We start from the raw sequence: 13335 nt of genomic DNA on the forward strand, positions 1-13335 counted from the left end.
AAAACTTCTCAAATTGCTTTGTGAGCAAGTCGAGCTTGGCATTTGTCTCGGAGTTGGAGGCATTTTCCTTAGGATATTTCCCGTTCCTTCGTAGCATGTTCCCTCTAGAACCATAGTTTGCCTCCGAGTCTACCATTTTTTTGATCAATGCCGTGCCCTCTTCATCATTCAAGTGGTCAAAACCTCCCCCTGCGGAGGCATTTACCATCTCCTTAGTTCTTGGTAGTAGAGTTTGGAAGAATGTTTGAGTAATGTACCATTCCGGTATTCCATGGTGGGGGCAACTTGCTATCAAATCTTGATAACGGTTCCAAGCCTCACCTAAGGACTCCCCATCCTCTTGTTGGAACGTATGGATCTCGTTGCGGAGCATCGCGGTCTTTGAGGAAGGGTAGTACTTGGCCATAAATGCTTGGGCTAAGTCATCCCAAGTAGTGAAAGTATCCGGTGGGTGAATGTTCAACCACCGGTCCGCTTTGCCCGTCAATGAAAACGGAAACAACATCATTCTCAAGGTGTCTTCGGACACCCCATTCTTCTTCATCATTGATACTTTCCTCTTAAACTTCCGGAGATGAGCATGGGCATCCTCCTCAAGATGACCTCCAAACAAGTCCTTCTCAACTAACCCGACTTGGGCGGGGTGCATTTCAAAATTGTTTGGGGCCAAAGTGCCAAAGTTGATGGGATTACATGAATCATTATGGTTAGGTAGGTTGTGATCTCTAAGAGCCATTTGTGGTGGGTGGTTCGGTTCTTGATGTGGTGGTGTTTGAGGTGGAATATTGTAATTAAGGAAGTTATGAAAGGGGTTCTCTACTAAAGTCTCAATTGTGGTATTTGGTTGAATCGTAGTTGTTGTATCAAAATTTTGTGGGATGTGTGAGTTTGGTTGATCAATGTTTGCTTGGGTGGAATTGTTCCTCACTCTTTCAAGAGTCCTAGTCCTCAAGGTTCTAAAAAGCCTTTCGGGGTCGGAGTTGAATAGGAGAGCTTGGTGATTCCTTCTAGGCATACACTTGACAAATCGTAAGTCTCCTAGTGTTTTTACACACTAGGGAAAGGCAAAAATCACACACACTCTACAAACAACAATCAACTACTAAAGCAAAAATGACAATTGAGACAAGATTAAAGCAAAGACTCTAAATAAAACTAAGCATAACCTAACGCCATCCCCGGCAACGGCGCCATTTGATAATAGGAAATTTGTCGTCTACTTCCTATACCAAAACTATTTATAAAACCCGAAAAAGCGTAGTATTTAGTCGGGGTCGAACTCAAGGATGGTGGGGGTTGCTACGAAGTTCAATTAGGAGTCAAGTTTAATCAAAATTTAAAAGAAAGGGTTTTGGTTATAATCACTAGAACAAAAGACAAACAAGTTGATGATAATGAATACGGTTAATTAAAAGCTAGGGCCTTCGGGGTCATCAATATGGTTTAGGGGCAAACATGAAGATCAAAAAGGGTCAATGGTGAGAGATTAACCTAAGATGAAGAACCAATGTCTTGGCTATCTTAAAGGTGGCTACTAATTTTCATTAAGTCTCACACCCCTCCTAGACACACATCAAGACCCCCAAAAAACTTTCATTCCAAGGGAGAATTAAGCAATAAAGGAAGAAAGGCACAAGCTTTCACTTGAGCAAATCAACAAACACCTTGAGTGCAATGAATAGGAAAGTTAAACAATTTCACCAAAGACCAAAATATTCAAAGAATCATGCCCCTAAATTCCATAAAGAATCACCCTAAACCCTAGAGGGAATCTACTCACTCATGTTAAGGGAAATTATGCTAAATAGAGAAGAAAAGCAAACAACACAAGGAGGAGACATGATGAATGTTATAGCAATATCAAAGGACAAGGAAAATGTAAACAAATGATAAACAAGTAAAAGAAAGGAAAGAAATTATACCAACAAAAGGAAAGATGAAGGCTTGATTGATTAATAAGAAGGAAAACCTTCAAAATCCCCAATACAAACTTCAACAAACAAGTGTAAACAATTGACTATTACTAGAACTAACTAATTCTTACTAAATATTAATAATAATTATTGAAAGATTAGTGCTTGATTAAGAAGGTATTACAATAATATGGAATGTTTTTCAGATCTAGGGTTATATGTACAAAAGGGTTTAAGAGGGGGTATTTATAGGCTTGTACAAGATTAGGAAGAAAAGAGGAAGAAAAGCCCAAAATCCCGTGCTTTTTTTGCGGTGCCCCGTGCAGCGGTGCTCCTACCGGCAAAACCGTGCAAAGAATTAAAACATCCGCATCTGTGTTTTGCCGGTGGGCGATTCTTGCCGGCCTGCCGGCAAACACCTTCTTCGAGGACTTTGGATGTGTGAAATGCCGGTTGACCGCCTCGGTGCTCCTACCGCAAGCGAGGCCAAGCTCGTTTTTCACCAAATTCTTCAAATAAATTCCCTGCTTTGTGCTTTACCGGTGGGCGGTTGCCGGCCTGCCGGCAAAGCACATTCCTCAACTTTTCTTCAAAAATCTTAAGTCATTCTCTGGGGTGTGTTTTGCGGTGGCTGGGACCATTTCCGGTCTGGCAAAACACACTCTTCAGCATTTCTTCACCTCTTCTTCATGTAAAGGCAATGGGGTGCCTTTCTTGCCCCGAATTCTCCATACTTGGGTCGTTTCCTACAAAAGGATGCACAAGGTAACAAGTACGGGCATTGGGCACAAAACGCAAGGAAAAACACCCGAAACCGACTCGATATGAGTCGGTATGCATAAAAGAAAGAGGGAATTAGGAGTAAATTAATCGTATATCAAGTACCCAACAGGTCAGAAACTATTTTAAACTGCAACTCACCCTTACTCGACAGAGTAAGGCTTACTCGATAGAGTACCCAGAGACTCATAAATACGTAGTATTACAGTCTTCCCTCCTTAAAAAGAACTTCGTCCCCGAAGTTCATCCCATACATAAAAACAAACATACTAACTTGGTCAAGACGCAACAAAGCTACTAAGAATTCAAAACAAAACCCCAACTTATAAAACATGAAACCATGAACCCTTAACACCAACTCCACCAACTATTCCTACCTCCCCACATCGCTCCCGATGTCGTATCAACTACATCATAAACTCTCCTGACACTAACTCCATACACTACCAACTACCATCCTCTAACGCTGCTAGCTCCATAATATATCATCCACTACCAAATCCAAAATCAAGACACTCATAGACATCAAACGGAATGTTACATTCTACCACCCTTAAAAGGAACTTCGTCCTCGAAGTTTACTCACACTCATAACCTCATCATCCAACTGTCAACACTAGTGAATTATTCTCACACTCCTAAACATCACACTACTACAAGCACGGCCATGGCCTTTTAACAACATCAACCACAAAATATACATCTTCATTCTTTATGCTACACCAACACTCTACTGTGAAAATAATACCATATGCACAACTATCAAAATCTCTTTTATCGCATCCTACTCCTCTTAAGATAAATGTTACGTCCTCGTAACTCACTAATACTATATCCTTAGTTATATCTTCTCATTATTCTCATCACTGTCATAGATAACCACCTATACTCTAAGCACTCGCCATGCATATATCCAAGGCTCTCTTACTTAAACAATTCTCATACTTCAATTCACTCGTCACACCCCTAACCTGTACCTCAAAATCTTTAGCTTAACCCAAAACTTCAACTTTTCCTCATTACCGCAATAAAACATACCTCTCTATATAAACTATATAAAACTCCCATCGTCAAAAGCATAACTCACGATCCACACTTGTTACGTACACTCACACTAGCTCCTCAAGTTCTTTTCTTTCATTACCACAAAACTCATACATAACTTAACATGACACCAAATCCCAATACCCTGCACTCACTATCTCAACAAAAGATTATGAACCACCTGCCGCTTTCAGATTATTACAACACATGTTCCATGAATCACTTGCCATGACTATGACTACCGATGCCTCATCTTAAAACAAGATCAAAATTATTGTAACAACTTCTCACAACTATGTCCCATCAACAGAATGTCACTATACCATGACAACAACGAAAACATATACAACTCTCTTTCATATCATACTCTACCCTCATTCCAAAACTTAACTGGTAAGAAACATCAATAAACAAAACAACTGCCTATCTGTATAAACTGAAACTCACAAGAAGCCACATCAGACAAAACAACAATTTATGTGTAACTGGTATGTACTTTCGAAACTCGAATTATAAACATCCCGCCTACTCCACCACAACCGGTGACATCGCAACACCGCCACCAACAACCACACCGCAGTGCGAAAATACCCGCATAACAACACTAAATACCGTGCCCGGATCACCACCCGAGGCACCACAACCACATCGATAGTCATCACAACTTACACTATCCCATAAGCACTGACTCAACATGACTTCTCGGACAAGAAAAAACTTACTCAAATCCACTTTACTAAATCACAAGCAACATATTATATGAATTAAACAGATAATAACCTCATGAACATCATCCCCTTACCACATCACGGAATAACATATATCATGAATACATACAAGTATAACCAGTCATGCCAGATCAATCAAATGATTACTTTTTGAATATCATTCAATTAAATTACCGTGTCCAACATATATCAGAACATTGGATAAATGACTTTATAACTATCACACCATACCACTTCCCGTGAGGTCAGAACCTCGCACAAACATTTATACGCATAATAGACCCGTAAACACATCCACCTAGTCAGTCCTGATCACGTAAGTTACCACTCGATAAAGGTTACCAGTCGCCCGAGCTTAACTCATATGCCCCTCATAACATATTCCCCCATTCGCATAACCATCACCTCATGCCAAGTATAACCATACCATTACTATTCAACTATTAGCACCCGCCTCATCTGACCACATATTATACTTCCTTACAACCATACATATCAATCCGGCCTCTACAAAATCAACCTCATTAGAATTGCTACCTTTCTAATATACCATCACCCTTAACCACTAGTCGCAAACCATAACACTACCACTGTCCGGGCATCAAACCTCTTACACTCATCTCTAAACATCACGATTTCTTTCCTATCTGTGGTTAACATCCCAAATAACGAACATCAAATCTTGATAGTATCATACATCTCGACGATTCCTTAATTTTATGTCACATAACTCCGGTCAACATTTTCCTAGTTTTACTCCCCTCATTCTTTTCTTTTACACTTGACAAAATCAATTAACTATTCAACTCCTTATCACTTCTACCTAACTCTTTAGTGTTCCGGTTACTTTCCCATTGCTCCAAGACTCACATCTCATTATTTTATATCGATATCATCTCACTCTTTCTTACCATGGATCTTCTCTTATAATGCTATCACTCACACTTGCCACTAATCTATCCATAAAATCAACGTTTAATGTTCAACAATTGCATCTCCCTTTTTACATCTCTAGAAATCAAAATTCCTTTCATACCGCTAATTGTCCAAGGAAATCCCACAATAATTTCACCTCTTAATACACCAAATCTCCCAAACTCACTCACTGTCTACAAATCCACCTCGCGACATGTCTCCACAAAGTTCACTATATACCACTCTTCTCAACCCCTTTAAAACGAACTTTCACTATGTATATTCTTAACCTACACGACTCCTAACCATCTCCCTCCCTAATTCTTTACACATCTCAAGTTGCCACTATCCACATCCTTACTCTCAATCCTTTCATTCTCACGTTCCTTAGACTCACATCATCCCTTGCCCATATTCACTTACTTTTACGTTACTCAATACACAATCATATCACTCATCTCATCTCATCTCAGAAAACATGCTCTATGTCTCAATTAAGCCATAACGATCTTCCTTTTCTATTTCCACTATCTATCGCAACCACATATAACTCATGTCCTCCCACCGAATTCATACTCACCACAGGTGCCACTCACTACACCACAAGATTGGGTAACTTACGCGTCAAGACCAACATACATGTAAAACAATGCACAAAGAAGCAAAATAACACCTTTGAATTAAACATAATATGCAACGAAGTCAAAAGATAGGCATATGACCCAAAACAGGGGTCACTAGATCGAGTACATGCCACTCGATCGAGTAAGGGACTTACTCGATCGAGTAGGTGAAGATCAGAAGCACGTGAAACAAATCACCAAGGCTACTCGATCGAGTAACTAACGTACTCGATCGAGTGCCGCCTACTCGATCGAGTGCCGCCTACTCGATCGAGTACCAAGGCTACTCGATCGAGTACCTACGCATTTCTCAGCACTGTCCAGTTTTCGTAAAATAGCCATAACTCACTCATTTCTTGGTCGATTCGGGCGTGTGACCTATCGTTAGAATCGTAAAAGAACAAGCTATCACCTCAAATTGGAATCACATTAAAATAATTTATACATCTCAAGTTATAACAGTTTAAAGACAACCTCTTTATAATCGAAAAACATAACTACTTAATTTTACCTCCAAACAACTTAAACGACAACATGGTAAACAAAAACAACCCAATACTCATAAACCCAGTAGTCCCAATCACATGTTACTATTTTCGAAAGCAAAGCAACAACATTCATCATGCAAATAATTTATTTAACTTGTCAATCATGACTTACCCACATGCTTTTATTCTATCACTTTTCGTAAACAAAACATACTCATACATTAAAAATCCTATTTCCATGTTACTAATACAACAATATTACAAATACACTTCGTCACCTAAACATATTCATAATCACAAAATTCATATTCTCGTGCAATTGCCACTCCATCTTTTCCAATCAATTCATCCATTTCCACCACTCCATATATGTCTATCTTTTGACTTCGTTGCATATTATGTTTAATTCAAAGGTGTTATTTTGCTTCTTTGTGCATTGTTTTACATGTATGTTGGTCTTGACGCGTAAGTTACCCAATCTTGTGGTGTAGTGAGTGGCACCTGTGGTGAGTATGAATTCGGTGGGAGGACATGAGTTATATGTGGTTGCGATAGATAGTGGAAAAAGAAAAAGAAGATCATTATGGCTTAATTGAGACATAGAGCATGTTTTCTGAGATGAGATGAGATGAGTGATATGATTGTGTATTGAGTAACGTAAAAGTAAGTGAATATGGGCAAGGGATGATGTGAGTCTAAGGAACGTGAGAATGAAAGGATTGAGAGTAAGGATGTGGATAGTGGCAACTTGAGATGTGTAAAGAATTAGGGAGGGAGATGGTTAGGAGTCGTGTAGGTTAAGAATATACATAGTGAAAGTTCGTTTTAAAGGGGTTGAGAAGAGTGGTATATAGTGAACTTTGTGGAGACATGTCGCGAGGTGGATTTGTAGACAGTGAGTGAGTTTGGGAGATTTGGTGTATTAAGAGGTGAAACTATTGTGGGATTTCCTTGGACAATTAGCGGTATGAAAGAAATTTTGATTTCTAGAGACGTAAAAAGGGAGATGCAATTGTTAAATATTAAACGTTGATTTTATGGATAGATTAGTGGCAAGTGTGAGTGATAGCATTATAAGAGAAGATCCATGGTAAGAAAGAGTGGGATGATATCGATATAAAATAATGAGATGTGAGTCTTGGAGCAATGGGAAAGTAACCGGAACACTAAAGAGTTAGGTAGAAGTGATAAGGAGTTGAATAGTTAATTGATTTTGTCAAGTGTAAAAGAAAAGAATGAGGGGAGTAAAACTAGAAAAATGTTGACCGGAGTTATGTGACATAAAAGTAAGGAATCGTCGAGATGTATGATACTATCAAGAGTAAGTAAATTAATGGTTATACAGAAGTTTCAGGACAACATGATTAATCATAAGTTTCGAGGAATTAAGGGAGTAAGAAGTTGGTAGAATATCTGCATGATATGAGATTTTGGTGGTGAGTCGGGTGACTATACAATTAAGGATAGTATTGGGAAGAATGTTGAGGTAATGTTGTTGATGTATTTGATGTTCGTTATTTGGGATGTTAACCACGGATAGGAAAGAAATCATGATGTTTAGAGATGAGTGTAAGAGGTTTGATGCACAGACAGTGGTAGTGTTATGGGTTGCGACTAGTGGTTAAGGGTGATGGTATATTAGAAAGGTATCAATTCTAATGAGGTTGATTTTGTAGAGGTCGGATTGATATTTATGGTTGTAAGGAAGTATAATATGCGGTCAGATGAGGCGGGTGCTAATAGTTGAATAGTAATGGTATGGTTATACTTGGCATGAGGTGATGGTTATGCGAATGGGGGAATATGTTATGAGGGGCATATGAGTTAAGCTCGGGCGACTGGTAACCTTTATCGAGTGGTAACTTACGTGATCAGGTGTGACTAGGTGGATGTGTTTACGGGTCTATTATGCGTATAAATGTTTGTGCGAGGTTCTGACCTCACGGGAAGTGGTATGGTATGATAGTTATAAAGCTGTTATCTGAATGTTTTGTGATATATGTTGGACACGGTAATTTAATTGAATGATATTCAAAAAGTAATCATTTGATTGATCTGGCATGACTGGTTATACTTGTATGTATTCATGATATATGTTATTCCGTGATGTGGTAAGGGGATGATGTTCATGAGGTTATTATCTGTTTAATTCATATAATATGTTGCTTTGTGATTTAGTAAAGTGGATTTGAGTAAGTTTTTTCTTGTCCGAGAAGTCATGTTGAGTCAGTGCTTATGGGATAGTGTAAGTTGTGATGACTATCGATGTGGTTGTGGTGCCTCGGGTGGTGATCCGGGCACGGTATTTAGTGTTGTGATGCGGGTATTTTCGCACTGCGGTGTGGTTGTTGGTGGCGGTGTTGCGATGCCGTCACCGGTTGTGGTGGAGTAGGCGGGATGTTTATGATTCGAATTTCGAAAGTACATACCAGTTACACATAAATTATTGATTTGTCTGATGTGGCTTCCTGTGAGTTCCAGTTTATACAGATAGACAGTTATTTTGTTTATTGATGTTTCTTACCAGTTAAGTTTTGGAATGAGGGTAGAGTATGATATGAAAGAGAGTTGTATATGTTTTCGTTGTTGTCATGGTATAGTGACATTCTATTGATGGGACATAGTTGTGAGAAGTTGTTACAATAATTTTGATCTTGTTTTAAGATGGGGCATCGGTAGTCATAGTCATTGCAAGTGATTCGTGGAACATGTGTTGTAATGATCTGAAAGCGGCAGGTGGTTCATAATCTTTTGTTGAGATAGTGAGTGGAGGGTATTGGGATTTGGTGTCATGTTAAGTTATGTTTGAGTTTTGTGGTAATGAAAGAAAAGAACTTGAGGAGCTAGTGTGAGTGTACGTAACAAGTGTGGATCGTGAGTTATGCTTTTGACGATGGGAGTTTTATAAAGTTTATATAGAGAGGTATGTCGTATTGCGGTAATGTGGAAAAGTTGAAGTTTTGGGTTAAGTTAAAGATTTTGAGGTACAGGTTAGGGGTGTGACGAGTGAATTGAAGTATGAGAATTGTTTAAGTAAGAGAGCCTTGGATATATGCATGGCGAGTGCTTAGAGTATAGGTGGTTATCTATGACATGTGATGGTGATGAGAATAATGAGAAGATATAACTAAGGATATAGTATTAGTGAGTTACGAGGACGTAACATTTATCTTAAGAGGAGTAGGATACGATAAAAGAGATTTTGATAGTTGTGCATATGGTAGTATATTCACAGTAGAGTGTTGGTGTAGCATAAAGAATGAAGTTGTATATTTTGTGGTTGATGTTGTTAAAAGGCCATGGTCGTTCTTGTAGTAGTGTGATGTTTAGGAGTGTGAGAATATTTCACTAGTGTTGACAGTTGGATGATGAGGTTATGAGTGTGAGTAAACTTCGAGGACGAAGTTCCTTTTAAGGGTGGTAGAATGTAACATTCCGTTTGATGTCTATGAGTGTCTTGATTTTGGATTTGGTAGTGGATGATATATTATAGAGCTAGCAGCGTTAGAGGATGGTAGTTGGTAGTGTATCGAGTTAGTGTCAGGAGAGTTTATGATGTAGATGATACGACATCGGGAGCGATGTGGGGAGGTAGGAATAGTTGGTGGAGTTGGTGTTAAGGGTTCATGGTTTCATGTTTTATAAGTTGGGGTTTTGTTTTGAGTTCTTAGTAGCTTTGTTGCGTCTTGACCAAGTTAGTATGTTTGTTTTTATGTATGGGATGAACTTCGGGGATGAAGTTCTTTTTAAGGAGGGAAGACTGTAATACTACGTATTTATGAGTCTCTGGGTACTCTATCGAGTAAGCCTTACTCTGTCGAGTAAGGGTGAGTTGCAGTTTAAAATAGTTTCTGACCTGTTGGGTACTCGATCGAGTAACGTGGATACTCGATCGAGTAAGGGGGCACTCGATCGAGTACCTTAGCTACTCGATCGAGTAGCCGGTTTACGGGGGATGATTTCTCGGGTTTTGTTAATAATGCGATTTGAGTATATATTACTTCCGTCATTGTTCTTTAAACACTTTTTAAAACCTAATTACTATGAAAAGAGATAACAAACTACGTCATTCGCTTTAATCGCATTGTTGGCAAATCCCGGAGCTTGGAAGGTCGGATTTTACCTTTCTTGATACCATTGTGATCCTTGCGTCGAGGGTAAGACCTACGTACCATTTTTATAATGTTTCCTTAAAGTTGGTTAAACCCTAATATTGGGATTTGGGGGTTTTGTTGGTTTGTATGATTGGTAGTGATTATATGTTTGTATGTTAGGAGGAGGATTTGTAGAGGAAGCGTTTTGATATCAGCTGTGAGATCGCCTGATTGTGTTGTGCTTTCCAGGTAGGGTTTCCCTACTCAGTATTAGTCCCATAATGCGTTGTTGGTGTTGTGTAATTGCTGATTATTATCGTATTGGTTTTATGACGGTTGTTGATTGATTGTTGTTGATGGTTGTGATTGTTTGTCTCTGGTTCTCGAGATGCGTTCTCGGCTGAGCGGGGTCACTTGCGGGAGTGGCTTCACGCCCTAGTTTTGCCCTTCGTGGAACCCGCCACGGAAGGGGATGTGCACATTAATGGGACAGGGTTATCGCTCGGTATGATGAGCGGGGATTTGGTGGGTACGGTTGCGGTCCCCCACTGGCAGGGCTTGTCCAGTGGACAGTCGGAGACGGATATTGATTGGTGTGGGTGATTCTGTGTGACTGTTTGAGCTGTGTTGTTTACTGTACTGTTGGTTATATAAATTGTGTGATTAGTACTGACCCCGTTTAATGTTTTAAAAACTGTGGTGATCAATTCGGAGGTGGTGAGCAGTTATTGAGCAGGTATGATATGACGCGTATGGGATAGCTGGGATGAGTCATCACGTGGCAGTTAGAAGTCTTCCGCTGTGTCAGACGGTGTTTTGTAGCTTTGATAGTTTTAGCAGTAGACCGTCTGAGAACCTTGTATTTCAGTTTATCAGTTTTGGTTTTGATCATGTAATCACTTAAACTATGTTTACTTTTAAAGTATGTTTCTTTATTGTCTTATGATTATCATTGCCTCGGGTAACCGAGATGGTAGCACTTTCATGCCTTAAGTGGTCCTAGTAAGGCACTTGGAGTATGGGGTGTTACTAATACTACGTATTTATGAGTCTCTGGGTACTCTATCGAGTAGGCCTTACTCTGTCGAGTAAGGGTGATTTGCAGTTTAAAATAGTTTCTGACCTATTGGTTACTCGATCGAGTAACGTGGATACTCGATCGAGTAAGGGGGCACTCGATCGAGTACCTTAGCTACTCGATCGAGTAGCCGGTTTACGGGGGATGATTTCTCGGGTTTTGTTAATAATGCGATTTGAGTATATATTACTTCCGTCATTGTTCTTTAAACACTTTTTAAAACCTAATTACTATGAAAAGAGATAACAAACTACGTCATTCGCTTTAATCGCATTGTTGGCAAATCCCGGAGCTTGGAAGGTCGGATTTTACCTTTCTTGATACCTTTGTGATCCTTGCGTCGAGGGTAAGACCTACGTATCGTTTTTATAATGTTTCCTTAAAGTTGGTTAAACCCAAATATGGGGATTTGGGGGTTTTGTTGTTTTGTATGATTGGTAGTGATTATATGTTTGTATGTTAGGAGGAGGATTCGTAGAGGAAGCGTTTTGATATCAGCTGTGAGATCGTCTGATTGTGTTGTGCTTTCCAGGTAGGGTTTCCCTACTCAGTATTAGTCTCATAATGCGTTGTTGGTGTTGTGTAATTGTTGATTATTATCGTATTGGTTTTATGACGGTTGTTGATTGATTGTTGTTGATGGTTATGATTGTTTGTCTCTGGTTCTCGAGATGCGTTCTCGGCTGAGTGGGGTCACTTGCGGGAGTGGCTTCACGCCCTAGTTTCGCCCTTCGTGGAACCCGCCACGGAAGGGGATGTGCACATCCCCTTTCATGGCGGGTTCCACAACGGGCGAAACTAGGGCGTGAAGCCACTCCCGCAAGTGACCCCACTCAGCCGAGAACGCATCTCGAGAACCAGAGACAAACAATCACAACCATCAACAACAATCAATCAACAACCGTCATAAAACCAATACGATAATAATCAGCAATTACACAACAGCAACAACGCATTACGGGACTAATACTGAGTAGGGAAACCCTACCTAGAAAACACAACACAATCAGACGATCTCATAGCTGATATCAAAATGCTTCCTCTACGAATCCTCCTCCTAACATACAAACATATAATCACTACCAATCATACAAAACAACAAAACCCCCAAATCCCCATATTTGGGTTTAACCAACTTTAAGGAAACATTATAAAAACGATACGTAGGTCTTACCCTCGACGCAAGGATCACAAAGGTATCAAGAAAGGTAAAATCCGACCTTCCAAGCTCCGGGATTTGCCAAAAATGCGATTAAAGCGAATGACGTAGTTTGATTTCTCTTTTCACAGTAATTAGGTTTTAAAAAGTGTTTAAAGAACAATGACGGAAGTAATATATACTCAAATCGCATTATTAACAAAACCCGAGAAATCATCCCCCGTAAACCGGCTACTCGATCGAGTAGCTAAGGTACTTGATCGAGTATCCACGTTACTCGATCGAGTACCCAACAGGTCAGAAACTATTTTAAACTGCAACTCACCCTTACTCGACAGAGTAAGGCCTACTCGATAGAGTACCCAGAGACTCATAAATACATAGTATTACAAGTACGCCAACCTCCCGTAGAGGAACGCCGAGTAGTCCTCACTAGGAAGGAGGAGGGCGTCGCCACCAACGCCAGCCAAGTCAGTCTCTCTCTCAGCCTCAGAAGGCTCCCTAAACATCGTC

The 13335-nt window shown here is 39.8% G+C and overlaps 1 non-coding gene across 1 annotated transcript; it reads left to right on the top strand.

The window, feature by feature from the left end:
• Positions 1-266: 266 nt before the first annotated feature.
• LOC141603541 (small nucleolar RNA R71) lies at positions 267-373 on the top strand. The gene has a single exon (XR_012525411.1). It is a non-coding gene; the product is annotated as a small nucleolar RNA R71 (small nucleolar RNA).
• The last annotated feature ends 12962 nt before the right edge of the window (positions 374-13335 follow it).

The sequence above is a fragment of the Silene latifolia genome, chromosome 9 (assembly GCF_048544455.1).
Source record: "Silene latifolia isolate original U9 population chromosome 9, ASM4854445v1, whole genome shotgun sequence".
Classification (NCBI taxonomy): Eukaryota; Viridiplantae; Streptophyta; class Magnoliopsida; order Caryophyllales; family Caryophyllaceae; genus Silene; species Silene latifolia.